The sequence below is a fragment of the Equus quagga genome, chromosome 7 (genome assembly GCF_021613505.1).
Source record: "Equus quagga isolate Etosha38 chromosome 7, UCLA_HA_Equagga_1.0, whole genome shotgun sequence".
In the NCBI taxonomy this organism is placed as follows: Eukaryota; Metazoa; Chordata; class Mammalia; order Perissodactyla; family Equidae; genus Equus; species Equus quagga.
The window spans coordinates 70,013,248-70,034,289 of record NC_060273.1 but is presented as its reverse complement, the minus strand read 5'-3'; the positions used below and the strand labels follow the sequence as shown (position 1 = coordinate 70,034,289).

Below are 21,042 nucleotides of genomic sequence, written 5' to 3'. Positions count from 1 at the left end.
CTCTCTCTGGGCCTTAGTTTCTCTGTATGTACAGTGGGGGTGGGGGACTTGGGCTGGATGGTGTCCAGAGACCCGCCAGCTCTAACAGCCTGTCCTCCGGGTGACAGTTCCAATACCAGGCTCTTATCTGCCAGGACAAATATTTGGGAAAGTGTGATGAAAGGCCTGGGGGAGAAGGAGGGGTGAGCCAGAACCCAGAGAACTCCCACAGCTCCACAAGCACAACAGGAAATGGAGGCGGCTGTGGGAAGGGAAGCGGGGGAGTCAGGGCTGTGGAATGTGGGGGGGGGCACCCCCATGCCTGGCCCCCTTTACTCAGCCCCGAGTCCAGAGGAAGGCCCAGGGGAGAGGGGCCAGGGGCTGAGCCCAGGGGAGGCCCCATCGCACGGCAAGGCTTCAAAGGTCCTTGGAGATACTGAATCCAAGCCCCACTCCTCCCTGACCAGGGTCCACATGGGGAAACTGAGGCCCTGAGAAAGAAAGAAGTTTGCCCTGGGTTACACTGCAGACCTTGTCTGAGAAGACAAAGAGACCTGGGATGATAGAGGTAGAGAGAGACAAAGACACAGAGAGACAGAGAGTGAGGAAACACACAGTGATGGAGCAGAATGACAGAAGCAGGCCACCGGGGGAAAGGCAGAGCCAATCGGTGAGTCTTTGTACTATCCCTGCCCTTGGCAGCCCCACCCGAGGACCCCAGGTATAGCCACCAACAGCCAGGTTTGCAGGGGCTGCCTGCAGCATCGACAGGAAGGAGGCCAGAGTGGACAGGGTCGCAGAGCAAGAAACGTGGGGAGTGACCATGTGACAAAGCAACAAGGAGCCTCCGGGTGCCCTGGGTCTGCTGACTTCCCTGAGCGGCTGCCCAGCCTGGCTTGGCTCCGAAGGCCACAACCAGCTCACCCCTACTCCACCCCCCATCTCACCCCTTGAGTTTCCAATCCAGGACTGGGGTCCACATTTGAGCCCCAGCAGGGCTGCCTCCGGTGCCATAGCTATCTTGCTGGCCTCAGTCTCCAGCTCTCAAAATGGGATGGACGATGATGATTACAGAGCTGCATTACACATGAGTAATGGGACAGGGGCAAGGCCCCCAGCCTGTGGACCCCTAGTCTCACCCTGCCCAGCACCCCAAGAAGCTCTCCGAGCGAATCTGCTCTTCTCCTCCTCGGTCTCCCCATCCCTTCAGACCAGGCTGCCTGAGGGTCCCCTCATTGCTCCCCTCTCCCAATGGCTCCAGTCCCAAAGCCCAGCCCTTCTGATGCCCCTTCCACTGCCCCTCACTCCCATCCTCCTGCCCCAGCCCCTCCAGCTGGATGCCAGGCCTCCTCCAGCAGGAGGGAGCAGCATTATGGCAGAGCCAGCAGCCCCCACAGAGGCCCATCTGCCCCTCGGTGGGTGCCCCTCTGGCTCCCTCCTTCCTGCCAGAGATCTCAGCCAAAGAAAATCATTAGCAGCCGAGGCTGGGGGAGGGGGTCATTTCAGCCTCCTGCCCCTCCCCTCCCAGCCTCCCTGGCTGGCCACAGTGTTTATTATTCTAAAGGAGGAATTTGGTCCGCCAGCCCGAGAGGGGAGGTCACTGCAACTGGGGCTGGCCTGGCTCTGGAAGGCTGGGCTGTGTGGGCTGGGCCCCAGGGCGAGCAGCCCCCGACTCTGGCTCCTCTCCTGCTGGGCTTGGGTCTGGGCACCGACTTACAAGTCTCTGAGACTGAGCTGGGAGGGGCCTTTTTAAACAGGCAGCAGAGGCCCAGAGACAGCAGACTCATGGCCCAGTCACACAGCAAAAGGCAGAATCAGACTGGAGGGACAGGATAGGCTGGACAAAAGAGCTCAGGGAGAGTGTAGACACCTTAGGGCAAGTGTAGACACCCAGGGATCTTGGACTGGCTTCTCTCTTTGTGAAATGAGCATTTTGGCTCCAGTCAAAAGGGGCCTCAGACTCACTGTGAGACTGAGCCAGTCTCCAGGCCTCTCTGGGATTCTGTGTCCCCATCCATCCAGGGAGAGGTTTGGACCGGTCATCTCTTTCAAAGAGCCATGTCTGTTCTAAAGTCACCTTTCTGCCTGACCAGAGGGAAGGTTCTAGTCAGTATTTTCCTACTGGAGTGGTCTGAGGAGGTGGGGGCTGATGAGAAGGAGGGGGCTACGTTCCTGAGGCTCATCTCATTCCATGGATTGAATTTCCCTGACCCTTGGGTCACAGACTTGCTGTGTGGACTTTGACAAGCTGTTTCCCTCTCTGGGCCTCAGTCTTTCAGGTGACTTCCAGACCAAAAAACTGTTGATATGGAAACGCAGGAGGTGGCAGGGGGAAGGGGTGGCAAGGACAACAGGCCGGAGGACTGGGAAGGACAAGAGTGGGGTTTGGGGCACCCAGACGTGACCATCTGGTCTATCTTGGATGACTCCTTGACATCCTCAGTTGTGCACCCAATGCCTACAGACCTCTCTGTGCTTCCCAGAGGCTGCTGGGTTCCAGCCAACCCCAGAAAAGCCCAGGCAGCAGACTGCAGGTAGTGGGCTTGCCTGGGACAACTGCCCTCCTCCACGGAGAGGGCTGCGCTCCAGGGAGGAGCCACCTGGAGCAAAATGGGTGGCACAGGCAGGGAGCAGGCACCTCCCTACCCTGGGCATACTCTCCTGCCCAGGGAGGTCCCTGGAACAGAGGGGTGGGGGACCCTCGGGGATCCCCCTTTGTCCATGAGGAGGGTGCTATGTGCCAGGAAACCCTCATGATTCCTCCTATTTGGCCAGGTTGGGGGGACAGAGGTCCAAAGATAGCCTAATTGCCCAGCTCTGCACAGTGAATCAGAGGGACCCTCTTGGGGGAGCAGAGTGAGGGGCCCAAGCCCAGGGGAGCAAGCGTGCTTGGGGAGTCATTCTCAGAGCCCCAGCCTTCCCTCCTTCCAGCACACACAAGCCTCCACTCCTTTCCCACCGCCTTAATCTAAATAAATCCAGTCCATCTTGGCCACATCCGCCAGCAGCAGCTTCCCTCCCTCGGGGTCCTGAGGCTCCCACGACACAGGCAGGCCAGCGAGGGGGGCCTGCAGCCAGTGGGGGAGGCCTGCACACGGTGAGCACGTGCACACACAGCACAGACTCCTGCCTACGCGCTCACTCACACACTGCTCTGAAACATCCGTGTGCAACGGGGCCATGTGTGTGCCCAGCCCTCCCTCACGCAGGCACTCAGCATGTGCACGCCCACACAAAACACTCATGCACACAGCTCCCACTGTGCCCGGGACACGTGCACAGCACAGACTGCCACCAGCACGCTTACCCACATGCCCATGTGAGGTGCACATGCACGCCACAAATCACATGTGTACGCAGCACAAGCAAAACTGTGCACATACAACACGCACAGAGCATGGACACACGGACCCCAAACTCCCCTGAACACACATTTGTATGCACGCACAGATAAGCTACAAAGCCACCACCGTGTGTTATGCATTTACTGCCCCAGGTGCTCTTCTGAGCACTTGACTCGTGTCTACTCATTTGCTCCTCAGCCAACTCTTTGAGGTAGATACAGGGATCATTCTCATTTTAGATGGGGAAACTGAGGCAGAGAGTGCTTAAGGAACTTGCCTAGGAAGGCGGAGCAGAGACTTGGCTGAGGCGAGTGCTCTGTGCCACCCGTGCTCCCACTTCTCTGTTTGCTGGGTTTGGGCTGGGGAGAGGGCCGTGGGGACCTGATAGAAACAGAGATTTATCTAGCTGAGGATCGACAGGGCTTGGTGATTAGAAGTTGGCGGACTAAAGAGAGAGGTATCATAAACAAGCCCCCACCACTGTTTCTGGCTCGGAATCCAGGGGGGCAGGAGTGTGTGTGTGCTGGGGGCATGATGGCGTTTTCTGAGATGAGAAGGAGGCAGAGCACCACTGGGAGCTGCCCCTGAGCTAGTTTCAGACATGGAGAGGGCTGTGGCACCTGAGTGGACAGAGGCACTCAGTCTGGAGGCGGGGAAGAGGCTGGGCAGAACTAGCAGTGAGATGGGGATGGGAGGAAGGGCTGCTGGGGAGGAGGGGCTGCTCCAGACAGGCAGTCTGGGCCAGGGATGCTCTGCATAAACAAGATGCCAAAGGGAGGAGGAGGCCTGGCCGTGGGGTCACCGGGTTAGAGGCTTGGAATGTCAGAGCTCCATGGCCCTCAGGCATCAGCTATCTGATCCAACCCCCTTCCTGTGCCCCACTGTACAGATGGGGAAACTGAGGCTTAGAGAAGGACAGGGACAGGTCCCAGTGTTTTGACCTAGGTAAGCAGGGCTCAGGTGGCCAATGGGGCACTGAAGCTCACCTGATGGGGCAGCCCCTGTCTCCAGTCCCGGCTCAAATGTGAAGCTGGTGGCTCAAAGCCGAGGGTTCAGACTACAGCTGCTGCCCTCTCTGTCCCCACAGGACCGCCCCCTGCCCTGCCATCCACAGACCTTTATATCAAAGTCCCTTTCCCTGTGCCTCCCTGGCCAGGCGGGGATTGGAGACTGAGACTTGCTAAGTTGCTGGCAAAAGTGGGACACAGACTCCAGCCTCCTGACTGGCAGTCTTGTCCTCTCTCCATACCAGGGGTACTTCACAGCCCCTGGGACAACCTTCAGGGGCAGATCACTGGCTGAGAGTAAGGGGACATGGGTTCTAGCCCCAGCTCTGTCACCTAGTTGTATAGTCCTGCCCCTCTCTAAGCCTCAGTTTCCTCATCTGTACATGGGGTGGGCAGGGCTGTCCTGGGAGCACTTCCAGGGCTGACATGTTGAGGCTCTCAGGACCCCGCTCCGAAGGCAGCTGTGCTGAGTTGGAACGATGGGGTGGGGGTGGGGTGCTGGGGAGGGGCCCTAGGCGGGATGTCATGACTCAGCTCAGAGGAGGCAGCCAGCTCCAGGCCTGGGAGTGTGTGGGGGCACGAGGCATCTGGAGCCACGGACTGAATCCTCCCGCCAGCGGCTGGGAGAGTATGAGAGTGACGGTGGCACAGGCTGGATCCAGCAGAGCGTGGCCTACGTGGCCTTACCCCAAGTGGGCTGAGATGTAGGTGCAACCTTGCAGCATGGACGGGGGACCCCCATCCTGGCAGCCAGGCAGGAGAGCAGAGTCCATTGGGTGGGGAGACAGTTACTGGTGGAGAAACCTGGGAAGGGGCTGAGGCTGTGGGGCTCCCACCTTCCCCTCGCAATCCTATGCCCCACTTCTATCTGTTGGTGAAGGTTCAGCACTGTACCACTACCCAGTGAATCTCCCACAAGCCTCAGGATCACATCGAGGCCAGAGAGGGTGAACAACCCGGCTCAAATCACAAAGTGATACAGCTTGATCACCCAGGCCCAACTCTCTGCCATGCTGCTTCTAGACGCAGAGGACCTTCCTGTTTTCCAGGTACCTATGAGGTCCCCCAAACAAAGCAGCAGAAATTGGCTAAGCTGGGGCCTGGCATGGGCTCTTGCTGCTCTGGAAGTCCCAGTCTGAAGGAACAGGGCCGGTTCCATGGACCATCGTGCTGACCCCCTGCCCCTGCCCCTGCACCCTCCAGCACAGGCTTGACCGCCTCCACTGCCCACTGCACGGCCCCCTCCTGTCTCCTCTCCTCCAGTCTGTCCCCTCCCTCCATTCTCACAAAACCAGAGGAAGCTTTCTAAATACCTAGGGGACCTGGTGCTTCCCCAGCACCTTGGGGCTCTCCATCACCCCTGGGGAAAGGCCAGCTTCTTAGCCCAGCCTTTAGGAGCCTTCACGCCCGGCCCTGCCGACAGCTCATCACGACTGAGGGAAGGAGGTTGCTGCCCTCCCAGCTCCCCAGGGCCCATGTGAGGCCCCACACTCGTCATTCACTCTCTGCTCCTCTCCCCAGGAGGCCTCCCCAGGGACACGATGGAAAGAAATGACCTATTTTCTGGAAGTTCAAAATAAAACGAAACATCTGTCTGGATCGGAGCCAGGCTGATAAAGAACGGACTGATTCCCCCAGCCCGAGCCCCCCTCCTGCCGCACACCCCCTCACCCGCCAGAGCGTGTGTGCTGGGGGCAGGGGGAGCGAGGCAGGCCCAGCCACTTGGAACAGTTCGTGGGAAAGCGCTCAGTGTGTGCCTCAGGCTGACGGGGCCCAGGGGAGGGGGCTCGGGTCCTCACACAGGCTGGGAACAGGCCTGAGAAGGAGGTCAGTGAGGGAGGGAGGCCCATTGCACGCTCCTGTCCGCCCGCCTCCCCAGCAAACACTTCCTGTCTCCTCCGGCGCCTCGCTGGCCTCCCTGCCAGTCCCTGCGGCCACCCTCGGGGATGTATGGCCTGGCTCTGCCCAGGCCCAGTGGCTCCATAGACCAGAGACCTCTGGCTCCCATCTGGGCCCCCCAACAGCCACTTCAAAAAGGAACAAGGCTTAGAAGGCCTTGAGAATAACAGCAGGAATAATAACGGCTGCCTCTGATTCAGTCCGCAACACCCAGCGCCTGGGCTCTGCCCTTTGTCCGCATGATCTCGGAACAATCCATGATGACACTGTTGCTTCTCCATTTTACAGATGAGGAAAGCGAGGCACAGAGAGGTTAAACCATTTGCCCAAGGTCACAGAGCTTGCCAGTGGTGGAGCCAGTGCTCAATCCTGGGCAGACCGACCCCAAGACCCCAACACACAGCCTCAGTGGCCACATGATGGCCTCTCTGAGGCAGGAGGCAAAGATGACCACCCTGTGCCTGGCATGTAGTGTGAGCTCCACACACCAGTCGCCAGCCTGGTTCTCTGACCTCTCCTTCCAGTCCCAGCTCTCTTTTCAGCTGGGCGAACCTGAAGCTGGCAGAACCAGGGGCGAGAGTCACACTATCCTTCATGGAGCTCTACAACCTTGGGGTTGGGAGCGGCCCTTCAGTACTCCCTATTCACATCTCCCCCACCCTCTCTGCAGACAAAGGGCTTGTCCAGCCTACAGTTGCACACCTCCCATGATAGGGTTCTCACCACCTCACCTGCGGCCCATTCCATTCTTGGACAGTTCAGCATCCTCAGAGGTTAGGCAACTTGGAAATTTTTATTGCATTGAGCACAATCTGTCTCATTGTGTTCTCTACCCATTAGTCCTACCAATGCCCCCCACAACCCGGGACATCTTTCTTCCCGTTTTATTGTCCTGGTGCCCCCCAATCTGAAAACAAAGCTTCTACTAATTTGGAGTCAGCTACTCTGCTAAATGAGATGACCTGGGGATTTTGTTTTAACCTCATCACAATCCTGGGATGCAGGTGCAAATCATTATTCCCATTTCACAAGGAGGACACTGAGTCTCAGAGAGATCTGGTAACTTGCGCAAGGTCACACAGCCAATAAGCAATGGAGCTGGGATGCCAATTCAGGCCTGCGTTGAAACCTGTATTCTGAACCACCATGCTAGACTGCCTGTCTCCTGCCCAGGGACAGGTCTGTCCACAGAGAAACACTCCCGCATGGGTTCACCATTGTGGGGTCCATACAGAATCCAGGCTCTCAGGGATGGAAGGCTCCTCAGAGGTCAGAGTCCCGTCCCTCCCCTCACTGAGCTGCAGAATGAGCAAGGGGCCTGCCCCAGTTCAGCCAGTAATTTGATGCTCAGAACCTTCTTGCAACTTCACTGCAGAGCCTGAGGCTCAGCACACAGGTTGGGAAGAGGAGTCCTTGCCGAGGACAGCCTGGGTCTGGCGGGGGCAGTGCCCAAGCAGGGGCTCTGGCCTGCCTTGAGACCTGTCCTAAGGGCCTCTGAGATGGAGTACCCAGGCAGTCCGTCTAGGTGTGTGGCCAGCTCTGCCATGGGCCTGCTGTGTTCGGGGTCCAGGCCTGCCCCTGCTGGGGCCCCAGCAGCCCCTTCCACTGTTCATGGAGGGTCGGGGCCTCTGCAGCTGCAGAGCTCCAGGCCTCCACCATCCCTCGGCTGCCCTCCCTGCCTACCCCCAACCCCCCAGAGCCTCATCTCCGGTTGGTGCCATGGCAACAGAGAGCGCCAGGCCTTGGCAGCCAGAGGAGCCCCTGAGAGGGGTCCCAGGCTGAGGCTGGGGAGGGGGGCGCGGCAGGCGCAGACAAGCAAACCTTCTGTTCCCCGGGCTGCTGCCAGCCCAGCATCAGCCACGGGCCGGGGTGGGGGCCGCGCAGAGAATGTGTTCTCAGAGCCAAGTGGGCAGGGGGCAGGCGGGCCTTGGGCCGTGCACACTGACCCACCAGCACGCGGCCTTCCCCCACCAGCCCAGAGCCCGCACATGGGGCAGGGAAGCCAGCTAGCGAGGGAACCTGCCATTAACTGGTGCCAGTGGCAGAGCATTGAGATTCCCCTCAGAGCCCTCCTGGGCGGCAGAGCTGGAGGGGAAGAAACTCCCACATTGCATCTCCCTCTTGCTTTCTCCCCATCTGTGCTCTCACTGTTTCTTCAGTCCTTCACCCTGATTCTCCCATGGCCAGTCACTCAGCTTCTCTGTGCCTCAGCTTCCCCATCTGTAAGTCGGGGCTCGTCGCTGAGTCGTTGAGGCCATCAAATGAGTTAATGCAAGTTAAGATGCATAGAGCAGGGCCTGGCATGCAGCCCCCTGCAGGGTTAGTGGCCGTGCTCTTCTTCATTCACCCTCAGAGGGTCACTCACTCACTCACACGGCCCTGAGTGCACAGCAAAACCGGCGAGGCTGGGCTGGTCAGCAAAGGGATGCATGTGGTAAATGAGGCAGGGAAAGCCCTCTGCGGAAGGACTCCTTAGGAAGTTATTGGTATTGTCAGCAGGCTCAGCCAGGGTGGGGTGGAGGTCCTGTCCTGGTGTATTCAGGGATTTAGAGGCCAACTAGGACCAGAACCCAAGTCTAATGACTCCCATCCACTGTCAGCCAACGAGTTCTTTCCTATACCTTTGTCTTAGCCCCTTAATTTGATTCCCCGCAAATGAAGAAACCCACCTAACAATGTTTTGGGATGCCTCCAAGGTCCTAATATGAGATTGAGTTTACGGTAGAGGCTCACTAGATGCTTACACAGCATAAGAGATCAAATGTCTGTGTAGGGCCAGCTTTTCTGGTCTTCAGGCCTGGAGGTCAGCTGTCCCCTAATAACTCAGGATCACTATGCGGGGGAGTTGGGATGGGCAGGCGGTGGGGACTCCTTCCCTCCAGGGATGCGACGAGACGGGCTGCTCAGGGGGTAAAACAGACTTTGGTGCCCTGATGCCAGTGGGCTGTGCCTGATGCCACCAAGGACACTGAAACTGGATGGGAGCCCAGCCAGCCAGGTGTAGCAGTCCCAGCCTGAGGCCACTTAATCCAGGTCCAAGTGCCAGTCCCACACCCTCAGAACTATGTGCCCTCTCTGAATTTAACCTCCCTGAGTCCCAATTTCCTGGAAAGTGACATAAGTAACCTCCTTTTCCATCGCTGTGAGGGTTAGAGACGACGGCAAAAAGCACCTGACACACAGTAGGTGCTCGGTAAATGGCAACTATTATGATTATGCGATTATGCCAGTGGGGAGAGGGCGGCCTTGCGCTGGGCCTCCGGGGTTGAGTGGGGTTCTCAGCAAAGGGCATTCCCCAGGGGCTCCGTATGAGCGTCAGGAAGTGGGGCTCTCAAGGCATCTGGGGAGACGGCAGGGAGAGAACTGTTAAGTAGAAATTGGGGCTCTTCGCAAAGAGGTAGGTGATGGCAAGGAAGGAGGGCAGAGGCCACCTTGGGGAAGGTTTGGGGAGCTGGGTAAGGATTTTGGCACCAGGAAGCCAGGTTTTCAGGGCATTGACTGAGGGTGGGGGGTAGCTGCTGGCTGGGCAGTGATAACGGTGCAAGTCTAGCGCCATGGGGTCAGGGACCTCCACAAACGAGAGTGACAGGAGCAGACTGGCATTTGGCGGGAGGGCGTGGATTAGAACGGAGGCAGCAAGGCCAGTTTTGGGGATGAAGCCGTCTCAAATCCTGCCTAAACTCCCTGGCAGGACCAGCTATACGATCTGTGGGGCCGAGTGCAAAATGAAAATGGGGGGCCCCTTGTTAAAAAAATTATTAAGAGTTTCAAGCAGAGGCCCTCCTCTAAGCATGGTGCCTCGGTGACGGCACAGGTTGAGTGTTAATGAAGTCATTCCTGCTCCCTGGACTAAGAGGAGGTCATCCACCCATCAGTCTGTCTATCCACGTCTCCAGGCATTTCTCTATCACAATTTCACTGTCCGTCCTACAGACAGGCCCAGCCCGGGAGCTGAAAAGGACACTGGTGCAGGGGAAATGGCAGCAGCCCACAGTCTGCTGGGTCAAACATGAGCCTTTCCCTTCAAGCCCAATGCTCTGGGCTAGGAGGGGCTGGGGCTTCTGTGACAGGTTTATAAAGCTGAGCCCTGTCCCTCGGGGGTTGACCCTGAAATCGCCCACGCCCCCTGAGCCTCAGCCTCAGGAATGGAGAAGCTGGTGGGGTCACAGCCCTCACAGTTCCACTTCCCAGGAAGGAAGGTAACCAGGTCAACAACAGGGATGTGAAACAGTGACAAGAAACCCAACAGGGGCTCTTAGGGGCTAAGGACAGAGCTGGATGGGACCTCTGGGGGCACTGGGCTGCCCCTTGGCCTCCCCACCCCACTTCATATAAAAGGAAATGATGGCCAAAATGGAGAAGTGACCCGACCAAAAGCTCCATGGTCCAGAAAACTCCCTGGGGGGTTCCCACCCCTCATTGGGATGGCATCGCTCCTCTTCAGCCTCTCTCTGCCCTGTGGCCTCACCCCAGGGAGAGCTGGAGGCTGAGCTTGGACGACAGAGGTGGATGGGGAAGACACAGCACACGGGATGGCACAGAGGAAAGCCCAGGCCTGGAGGCTGGGTCCCAGCTCAGTGATATAGCTAATGATCTGTGCGACCCAGGGTACATCCCTCCCCACTCTGGGCCTCAGTTTCCCACCCATACAATAAGGAAGGTGAACCAGGTGACTCCAAAAGTGCTTTCATCTTTGATGTTCAGGAACTGTCTGGCCCCCTGGCCCTGCTACCCCCACCTCCCAAGGGACAACTCTTTCCATCACAGGCCAGAGAAGCTGGTACCTCTGGTAGATGAAAGGTTTCGGGCACCGAGACATCAAATAGCCCTGATCTGAAGCGAGGAGAAGAGAGGGAATTAATGCAGCCTAGGCAATACACTTTGATCTCCAACCTCCTGCACTAGGCTGGGAGTGGGGTCCCCACAAAGCGTCTGGGAAGGGGGGCTCCTGGGGCCAGGGCCTGGGATTCAGGAAACCCTTTTGCCTGAGGGCTCTGGGCCTGAAGTCTTGGGAGGGTCTTAAGGGGGGCTTCTAGTGTGTAACAAGTGTGTAAATTCCAGACCCCTCCCACCAGAGGTGGGCCTCTGCATCCATTCCCTTGGCTCTGGGCCCCATTATTCGTCACCCACCATTGGGCCAGAGCCTTTCTTCTTCTTGAAATCAGAGCAGACGAGGTTTGAAAAATTAGCATTGGAAGGAACGTAAAGGGTCACGGCATCCACACACGCCCCTCAACAGGCACAGCTCCCGACCCCCCTTCCTCAGTTTCCCAGGATGATGGCCGTGGACTCTGCGGGTACATGCCCTTGGAACTCTCTGAGAAACCGAGTGCATTAACGGGCCACTCTAATCGTCAGAAAGTTCCTCCTCATTATTGCAGGTTACAGTTTTCCATTAGTGGTCATTGATCCTGACCTCTTTCTGTAGTGTGTAGAAAAAGGGTAAGAAAAACCCTTTCATTGTGAAGTTAAATATGCATGATCCCTGAGCACACATCAGGGCTTGTACAGCTGCCAGTCCGGGCTGGCGTGGCTGGGAGTCCTGGAATTGTTTTAGGGCTGGAAGGAGCTCAGAGATCATCTCATTCAACCTCCTGGTTTTCCTGATGGGAAAACAGGCCCAGAGAGGGACTGACTCACCCACAGTCACACAGGATGGGTTCCAGGGTCTGATGACCACCTCTGGAACTCTGAGAGGCCCCCACAGCTGAGCTGAGGCACATTCTCAGCAATTATGCTGGATCCCCAGGGGTGGCCCAGACCCCATCCAGGGCTCTGGAGTCAGAGACACTGGAGTGCAAATCCCAGATCCTAGCTGTGCGACTTTGGACAACTAACTTAACCTCTCTGGGCACTTCCTCATCTGTAAAACGGAGAGAGTTTATGTCTACTCCTCGAGGTTGCTGCGATGATTAAATTAGTTTAGCAAATATTTATTAAGCACTTACTGAATGCCAGGTCCGTTCCAGTGCTGAGGAATACAGCATGAACTTTGTGGTAATGGACGTAAAGCGGAGTGAAAGTGCTCAGACAGGCTTAGTCCCTGTTATACCATCCTGCACATGCTGCTTCCCAGCTGAGGCACTGCAAGCTTGGACCCTGGGGAGTACCCCAGGGGGGACTGTGGAAAACAGTGGAGGAAGATCTCCCCCCTTCCACGGGTCCACTGCCCACAGCGTTCGGAACCATGTGCAAGAAAGAGGGTGGGCAGGAGGGTGCCTTTCAGGGATGTCTGGGGCCCCTCTCACCCTTTCTCCCTCCCCACCACACTCAGCAGCCTGTCCTGAGAAAAACGCTGAGTCCCCGGCTTCAACCCAGAAGGCAGCTGGCCTCAGAGTCAGACTTGCCTGGAGGACAGAAGTGGGCCTTGAGAATACCCATGCTGTCCAGGTCCCTTCCGTGGGCATAGCCCTTTGTGGGTTGCAGAGCAATTTCACAGCCAGGTTGTCCTGTGCAGGAGGCGGGGAGAGCAGCGGCCCTCTCTTAGCCAATGGCATTAGGTCCAGCCCTGCGAAGTGCAGGAACTGTGTGCCTTACCTATGCCCTTCCCTCATGGAGCCTCCACACCGCCCAGCCGCTCACTGAGGAGGGGCCTGACGCCCAGAGTCACAGCCAGAAACTGAATGGGGGTTACTGCACGGTCACCCAATGCCCAAACTTGATATTCTTTACCCGTGGTGCCCACTGCCTTCCAGATGTGGACGCAGCCCAGAAAGACGACATGGGGGCCTGAGGTTGGCCATACATGGATTCGAGTCGAGCCAGGGCGAGCACCGGGTCTCCTGACTCTGAATCCACGGTGCTTTCCACTGCCCAACATCTGTGGGCAATTACAAGTCTCAGCTCTTCTTCCCACAGAGGCGGGAGGGCTGCCTGATCACCACTGAGGGGACGGTGCTGACCAGATGCTCTCCTTCCTCACTCAGGACCAAACCAGGGCCCAGGTGGGCCTGGGAGCAGGTCAGGCCCGAAGCTGAACGTTCCACCTCAGAAGCAGCTGGTGCCAGGAGCAGGCTCTGCAGGAGGGTGGAGACTCTCTCCCCTCTGACCAGGGGCTCCCTGGGTAGCCAGGGGCGTAAGTCTTTGGATTCAGGCTGACCGCAGCCTAAATACTAACTCTACTAACTGTGAGACCCTGGGAAAGTCACTTAGCTTCTCTGAGCCTCGGTTTCCTTGTCTGCAAAACAGTGGTAGTAATACCCATTCTGAAGATCTGCTGTGGGGACTGTGAGGCGTGTGAGGTCCCAGGCTCTGTGCCTGGCATGGGGTAAGTGCTCAGTGACAGCGACCAAGATGGTTCTCATGTCCCCGAGTGAGTGCTGTGGACTCAGGGTGCTCCTGCCTTGAGGCAGGGGAGGCCTGTGTGACCTCAGAAGATCTCACTAGACGTCTCTGTGCACTTCGGAATCACAGAGGCAGGCAGGGACACTCCTCCCTGTTTGACATAGAAAAATGCAGCCTAGAGGAACTGCGTGATGTTCTGGAAGGGCATCTGAGGGAAGACGAGAGGCCTGGGTCCTGGTCTCATATTTGGGAACAGAAGGTCTTCAATGAGTCCCTCCTCCCTTTCACTAGCACATTTTCTCAGCCCCACTGCCCGCCCGGGACACTGGGTACAGAACATGAGGTGGGGAAGCCCAGGTCCTGAATGATCTCTGATGTGCAAAACAGAATGCAAACAGGAAGAGAGGGCCAGGCAACAAGGCTCCAGTGCAAAGGGCATGGAAGCACTTGGAAGACTGGAAGAACCCCGGAAGGCTGCCTGGAGGAGGTAGAGGAGGGAGGGTCCTTGAAGGAAAAGCAGAGGTGATGAGGAAGGGCATCTAGCAAATTCCTTCTGGGAATCCTGGGATCGGACTGGCAGGAACACAGGGCCCACGTTTGGAGTGATGGGACAGGGAGCTTACTGTCTCCCTGAGCTCTGCCACTTACTACTGTATGGTTCAGTTTGGTGGCTGCTGTGAGCCTCAGTTTCCTCGTGCGGAAAACCAGTCTCTGCCCCTGGGGCCACTGGTGAGCCTTACATGAGATCATGCTTACAAAGCATGCCGCACAGCCCTGGCAGGCAGTGAGTTTCGATCAGCGGCAGCCGCTGTTAGGAGTCTGGGCTTTCTACAGGGGAGAATCACGGAAGGAATCGCGGTCAGATACATGTTTTAGGATGGAGTGGAGAAGGGGAAGTGTCTGGAAGGAGGGAGAGAGCGAGGAGGCCCGAGCAGCTGCCTGGGACCAGAGGAAAGGACCCAGGAGCTACCCCCTTTCTCCACAGAGGGACCCTCAGATCTGACAGACCTCCAGCCCCCGCTGCGTGACCGTAACCTCGAGGATGGGCCTGCCACAGCCGGGGGCCCCCTCTCCTTCGCACTTTCCCAGCCCCTGGGGGTTTGAAGGACATCTTAGGAATCTGGAAAATTTGCAAATCCATTTAAATCCCCAGAGGTTGCCTGGCGGCCAACTGGCCCACAGCCAGACGGATTCTTAGGGACAAGGCTTGGGCCCAGGGACAGGGGCTTTGGTTCCGAGGTCCTGTCCCTTGCTAGGTCCCCTTTCCATATACCCTGCTTGCCATCTCCCACTTCCCTTCTCACACCCCTCGCCGCTCTCCCCACCTCCCACAGGCGGTGCTGTGCTTGGGAGGCCCCCCGCGGGGCACCCCGGAAACCTCTAGGGTTTGCTTGTTGAGGGCAGGGCGCAGCAGGCTTGAGGAGGCCGGGGTCGCCAGCCAGCTGAGAAGCAGCCTGAGCAGGAGAGAGGAGATAACTGTCTCCTTGAGCCCTGATGTCACCCTCAGCCTCCAGGCCTCCTCCCATCTGGTTTCGTTAAAAATATTTTCCATTTTTTGACCTATTCGAAAAGGCGCAGGCTGGGGCAAGGGGACAGGACAAGCGGTGGGAGTTCCCCCCTCTCCCAGCACTTACCTTGCTGCTGCTGCCTTCTGGGGTAGGCACTGTCCCAGGCTCTGGGCTGTCACCCCCTCCAGGAAGTCCTCCTCACGGCCCTCTCGTTTTATCAGAAAGGCTTTACTGGACCCGAAATGGGGCAGTAGCTGGGGAGGAGGGCAGGGGGGACTGTTGCAGTCTCCCAGAGCCTCAGGAGAACGGAGGGAGTGGGGGGCTGCAGGGGTAAGGAGTGGCCTCACTCCCAAAGCATCCTTTGGGAGGAGCAGGGCTGCCAGGAGAGGCCGCCCTGGGTCTGGCTGGCTGTGTCGCAGGGCGCAGGCCGCTGCCGGGCGCTGGTCAGAGGCGCCTGGCTCTCTCCTTGTCCTCGTCCTCCTCCTCTCTGGCTCCAAGTTGCTCACAGAGCGATCCTGGGTCCCAGATGGGATGGGCAGGGACTGCGGCCGCTGGCAGCCCCAGGAGCTCACACCACTGTGGGCTTCCCTGCCCCCCCCACCACTTTGGGGGAAAGGCTGTAGGGCGGCCTCTGATTGGCTCAGCTGGGAGAAGGGGGGTGGTGGGGCGGGGAGGGTGGACGCGTGCGTCTGTTTTCAATTTCAATTTTTTCCCCCTCTCTTTCTTTTCCCCCAAGTTTCTTGTTTTTCTTCCTCTTTTCCCTCTGCTTGCTCCCTCCCGTCGCCTGCTCCTTCAGGATGTGAGGGGATGTTTAGAAATTCCGCAGCCCACGCCAGCCGCTGAGTCACTTTTATTAAAGAGTGGCCCGGCCCCACTCGCCTGATGCCTGTCTCGGGTGGCGGCCTCCCCTTGCCATGGCACATAGGAGCAGGTCCCTTCTCTGTGCCTCAGTTTCCCCATCTATAAAGGGAGCTCTGATAACCTACATGGTTGATTCAGTCAACATTCATTGAACAAGCGTGTTCAGCACTACGAAGTGCTAGACACTGTGCTGGGTGTTGGGGACACAGGAGTGTGTAAGACACAGTCCCTCACCTCAGGGGCGCCCAGGCTAGTGGGAGAGACAGACAATGCACAGGTGGGTACTCCGAGGGAGGGCAGGGGGCCCAGAGAGCATTTAGAGGGGCACCTAACTGAGGCTTGAGGGAATCAAAAAGGGCTTCTGAGAAGAGGTGACTTGGAAGAGATGGAAAGACCTTCCAAGATTATCAGTTGCTTCTCAGAAGAAGAAAGCAAAGCCGAGGAGTGATGGCGCAAAGAGGGAAAGAGCCTTGCTCAAGGCCACTCACATACCTCAGATTCCATACATATTCCCTTCTATCATCTCAAGCCCCCGGAGTACCAGCAAAGGGTTATTTCCCCATTCTATAGATGAGGAAACCGAAGCCCAGCAGAGTGAAATGAGCTGCCCAAGCTCACACAGCAGTGGCAGAACTTAAGCAGAATCAGGTCTCATGGGTTACATGCTGGAACAGACGCAGGGATCTGACCCCAAGGGATGACCCACGTTGCAGTGTAGACTGGCCCTCCTGTCCTGCCTTCTTCCTAAGTTAACCCTTTCCGTGGCTGTCATTCAGTCACTCAACAGATATTTTTGAGTACCTGTTATGTTCCACCTCTAGCCTCCGGCCCTCCTCCCCACTAGGGTCTGCAGGGCTCCTCCAGGACCCGGCTGGGCCTCTCATCCCCCTCACTTCTTCCATCCTCATTTCCTCAGATCAGGAGATGTCTCTAGTCACAGACTCCTGGCCCTTTGATGCCAATGATATCATTTTAAAAGAGCTTAGGAAGTTGAGTTGAGTCACTCCCTGCCCCCACTACTGTACGCATGGGGAAACTGAGTCCTGGAGAGGGGAAGAAAGGGGTCCCAGGTCATGCAGAGAGAGCCCGACTCTGTCCAGGGCTCCTTCTGTCCTGCCCTCTGCACCTCTGTCCACCCCTTCTTCTCCAGGCCTCCCCTGGGCCCCTGGTCATGGGGTGGGGGGCTGGCTTGAGCTGGGATTTCATGCCAACTAGAGGAACCTCTCGTGTGGTCGTTTCTTGGTCTTGTCCCAGTGGAGCTTGCCCAGCAGGGCATCTGGCCTGGGCCACACAGAGGGAGAAGGTTCTCAGACTGGCCCCAGGCCATGGGGGTGTGGGGAGAGCCTCCCAAGAGAGGGGGCCTGGCCCAGGTTGGTGGCAGTGGGGTCATAGGGTATACGGGTGGACTCCAGAGACCCCAGGGCCAGGCCCTCACAGGGATTTCTTGTGCCCAGAGACCCCATCACTCTTCACAACTCCCCTCCTAGATTGGCCTTGGCCATTCCCTCCAAAGCTCTGGCCCGACTGCTGGGACCAGGATGGCTCAGGGGAGGCAAGGAGGCGCTACAACCCCTAATCCCCAAAAAGCTAGTCTGGGAGTCAGGAACCCCAACTGTGGACTTGTTGTGTAGCCTTGGATAGGTTCCTTGTCCTCCCGGAGCCTCAGTTTCCCCATCTGCGCTGGAAGGTGCTCAGGATGCTCTGTCTACAAGTTCCTTAGAGTTGGACTCTGGCTAGGGACTCAGGCTGGTGGGCCCCAGGGCAAGGGGACAGCTGGGGGCCAGAGATGCAGCACAGAGGGGAGGGGGCGGCTGGTGCTGGCTCCCCGGGGAAGCCGGCGGCCGCCAGTTTCCGGCCAGCCCAGCCATCCGGCTGGCCCATCTGGAATCACTTAGCCCCTACCACCGTTAACCCTTGGCAGGCACCAGAGCTGTTAAGCCTCCTCTCAGCTGAGATGGGGCTAGGGGACACAGAGCCACGTGAGACACCACAGGGTACTCGCCGACGGCTGGGCAGTTGAGGCAGATGGGGCGTGATTGACAGGGCTGCCAGAGACAGAGCTGGGTTCAAGTCCCAGCGTCTGCAGTTCCAGGCTGCATGATCTTGGGCAAGTCACTTCAAGTCCTGAGCCTCAGTTTCCTCTCTGGAAAATGGAGGTAATTTGAGGAATGACTCGAAAGACTGTTGCAATTTGTAACACACTTAAATGGCTTAGTACAGTGTCTGGAAGCGTTATTATTGAAATAGCGAATTTCCCTCCTTCCAGCTGCAGCCCATCACTGTGTGGACCTCAGCTTCCGCTGTGCACTCTGAATGGGTGGGCAGTGGGCAGGGCATGTGGACTGTGCAGCACTGTCACGCTGGGGTGGTCAGCGTGGCCCCCAGCCCCACTGTGGACAAGATGAGCCACGGGCAGTCTCCCACCCGACCAGATGCAGGGAGCGGGGCCAGCCTCAGCCAGTCCTGTCTTGGGGGAGGCCAGGCTGAGAGTGGGTGGGCCGAGCGTGGAGTACGGGGAGCCCTGCGTGAGATGGGGTGGGGTGGGTTAGAGAGGGACAGACGAGCTCTGGGCCGTGGGGGTCAGCTCTCCCCCTCCCCACTGCATGGTGGCACGCTCAAGGATTAAGGGCCTGAGGTTTGATGTGGGCAGTTCCAACCCAGCTCTGCCACTTCCCAGCTGTGTGACCCTGGACAGGTTATGTTATCTGAGCCCCAAGAGCCTCAATGTTTTCAGCTGTAAAATGGGGATGCAGGGGCCTCCTTCACCGAGTTGTTTTGAGAGGTCTGAATAAGTGATACACGTAAAGTGTTTTGTACAAGGACTAGAGCAGAGTGGAAAAGCTTCACCAAAGGTGACTGATTCTCACCTTTGTGTCGCTGGGAGCTGCCGTCACAGAAGTCCACCGTCAGGGCTGGAGGGAAGCTTGTCCAACAGCTCATTTTTTAGCAGGGATGACAGAGGCCCTGTGATGCAAAGTGACTGTGCCAGGCTGTGTGACATTTAAGACCAGGCCTGGAACTGAGTCTTATTCTAGACTCTCAAGCCCGTGATCTTCCCTGAAGGAAGGAACCAGGCTGAATGACCCCCCTCCTCAGACCCCCACCCACACTCCTCAGAGCTGAGCCGGAAGCCACAGCTCTCAGTGGGGCGGGGGAGGGGTCCGGAAAGGGCGCCTGAGTAGGAGAATTCCCAGTGGGCTGGCTCAGCACTCACTCAGGCAGGGCCAGCGGCCACCACATCTGGCTCTCCCACGCTCCTAGCGCTGCCCTCCCCCCCAGGCCTGGGGCGAGAAAGCAGCACACACGTCCCAGGCATCAGCACCGTCATCTTGGATGTCAGGGCCCAAAAAGTCCTAAGAGCATCCATTGTACAGGCACAGAAACTGAGGCCAGAGAGTGGAGAGGGCTTGCCCGAGTGTAGCAGAGAGAGAAAGGGCCTGGAATGCAGGACGCCTGACCCCCAGCGCAGCGTCCTTCCACTCTGCTCACCCCGAGCAGGGAGGCCTTCATGCTGTAGCTGGGGAGCCAGCAGGGGCACATGGTGGGAACTGCCCCTCCCTGGCCTGGGTGCTCAGCATGGCGGCTGTCTGGCTGGGCAGAGGGATCGGTGGGGGCTTCGGGCCACATTCCCACTCTAGATTCCAGGACTGCTTTTAAAGGGCCAGACTGTAGCCACCAAGGCCCCACAAGGTTGCAGGAGATAAGGGCTTCAAGACCCTGCCTGTCTTGGCCTCGCCCCAGCCTCCAGCTGGCCTGGGTCTTGGTGCCCCAGGGAATGAGGGTGTGTCTTTCTGGTACACACAGATGGCTCAAGGGTCATCAGAATAGCAGGGCCCCCACAGGCCACATATCTCCTCCTCACTGGGTCCCAGAGAAGGCCAAAACCTGCTTGAGGGCACACAGCAAGTCTGAAAAGAGGCCTCTGATTCTGATCCTGGGCTGCCCTGCCCCTCCCACCATGTATCCATCCAACAGAAGTTAATTGAGCACCTACTATGTGCCCTGCCTCAGATAGCTCATGAGCAAACACCGAGGAAACCACAGAGTAATAACATAAAATTGTGATAAATCTGATGAAAGAGAGAGAATAACAGACTGGGTAGGTGGGGTTCTTGTTTAGGTAGATTAAGGCTTCTCTGGGGAAGAAATATTTCAGCTGAGACCCGAGGTTAAGAGCCTACACACAATGCAAGGGCAGGAACAGTGTTCTAGGCAGAGGGAACAGCATGTGCCAAAGCTTGGTGTGTTTGAACAGAAAGAAAAAAATGGTTGAGGCACAGAGAGGGGACATGGTGGGATATAGGCTGGAGAGGTAGTCAAGGGCCAGGCGTCAGAGGCTCATGGGCCCAAGGGGACTCTGGCTTTTATCCTGAGGGGTAGGGGGCGGGGGACACTGAAGGATTTTAAACAGGAGACTGACGAGGTGGGTGCACTGTGATGTACTGTGGATGACATACTAATGGGGGCATGAGGAGAGGTGGGGGCGAGGATGGAGCCTGTTGTAATAGTCCGTGGCTGACTACCTCCCCCACCCCCCGTCCATCCGAGAGGCTGCAGAACACACCAGACAGGGAGCTGGGACCTCTGGGCCCCAGTCTGTGCTTGACCACTGACTCGCAGTGTGACCTTCTTCTCCTTCCCTGGCCTCTGTGACTCCTCTGAACGATGGGTCAGACACAGTGCTCCTTCCGATGAGGACATTCTGCCCCAAGCCTCCGAGTCTAGGTCACCTCTGCTCCCCACGTGGTTGTGTACTCAGGGACTGCCTCCCTCCGGGACGCCTGTTTCTCCACTGGAGGGGAAGGACAATCAGCACATCCGGGGTCATGATCGAGACCCGGCAAGCTTAAGCCTTCCAGTAGTACCCTGCAGTGTCAGCAGGTGGCGCCGCCAGCCTCTGGAGGGGGCAGGAGCAGCCACGGAAAGGGGACGGGAAGGGAGAGGGGTCTGGAAGGCAGACACCTCCCAGGAGCCCCAGCACCCACCCATGAGCCTCACATCTGCCCCCTGGAGGTGGGCAGGGCCACTTCCACCTCATGAACAGCTCAGAGAGGGAGAGTCCCCTGCCCAAGGTCACAGAGTGAGGGTGCAGCTTGGCTGGGACTGGCCCCCAGTCAAGGCCCTTGGGCTGCAGTCTAGCTGGTCCTAAGGCTGGCCCTG

The 21,042-nt window shown here is 57.8% G+C and overlaps 1 protein-coding gene across 1 annotated transcript in view; it reads right to left on the bottom strand.

The window, feature by feature from the left end:
- PDGFRB (platelet derived growth factor receptor beta) overlaps positions 1 to 15,610 on the bottom strand; it is a 37,677-nt gene extending 22,067 nt beyond the window's left edge. The window contains exon 1 of the mRNA XM_046666156.1: positions 15,148 to 15,610. The gene's annotated coding sequence lies outside the window, so the exon portion shown is untranslated. The remainder of the gene's footprint in view (positions 1 to 15,147) is intronic.
- Positions 15,611 to 21,042: the final 5,432 nt, after the last annotated feature.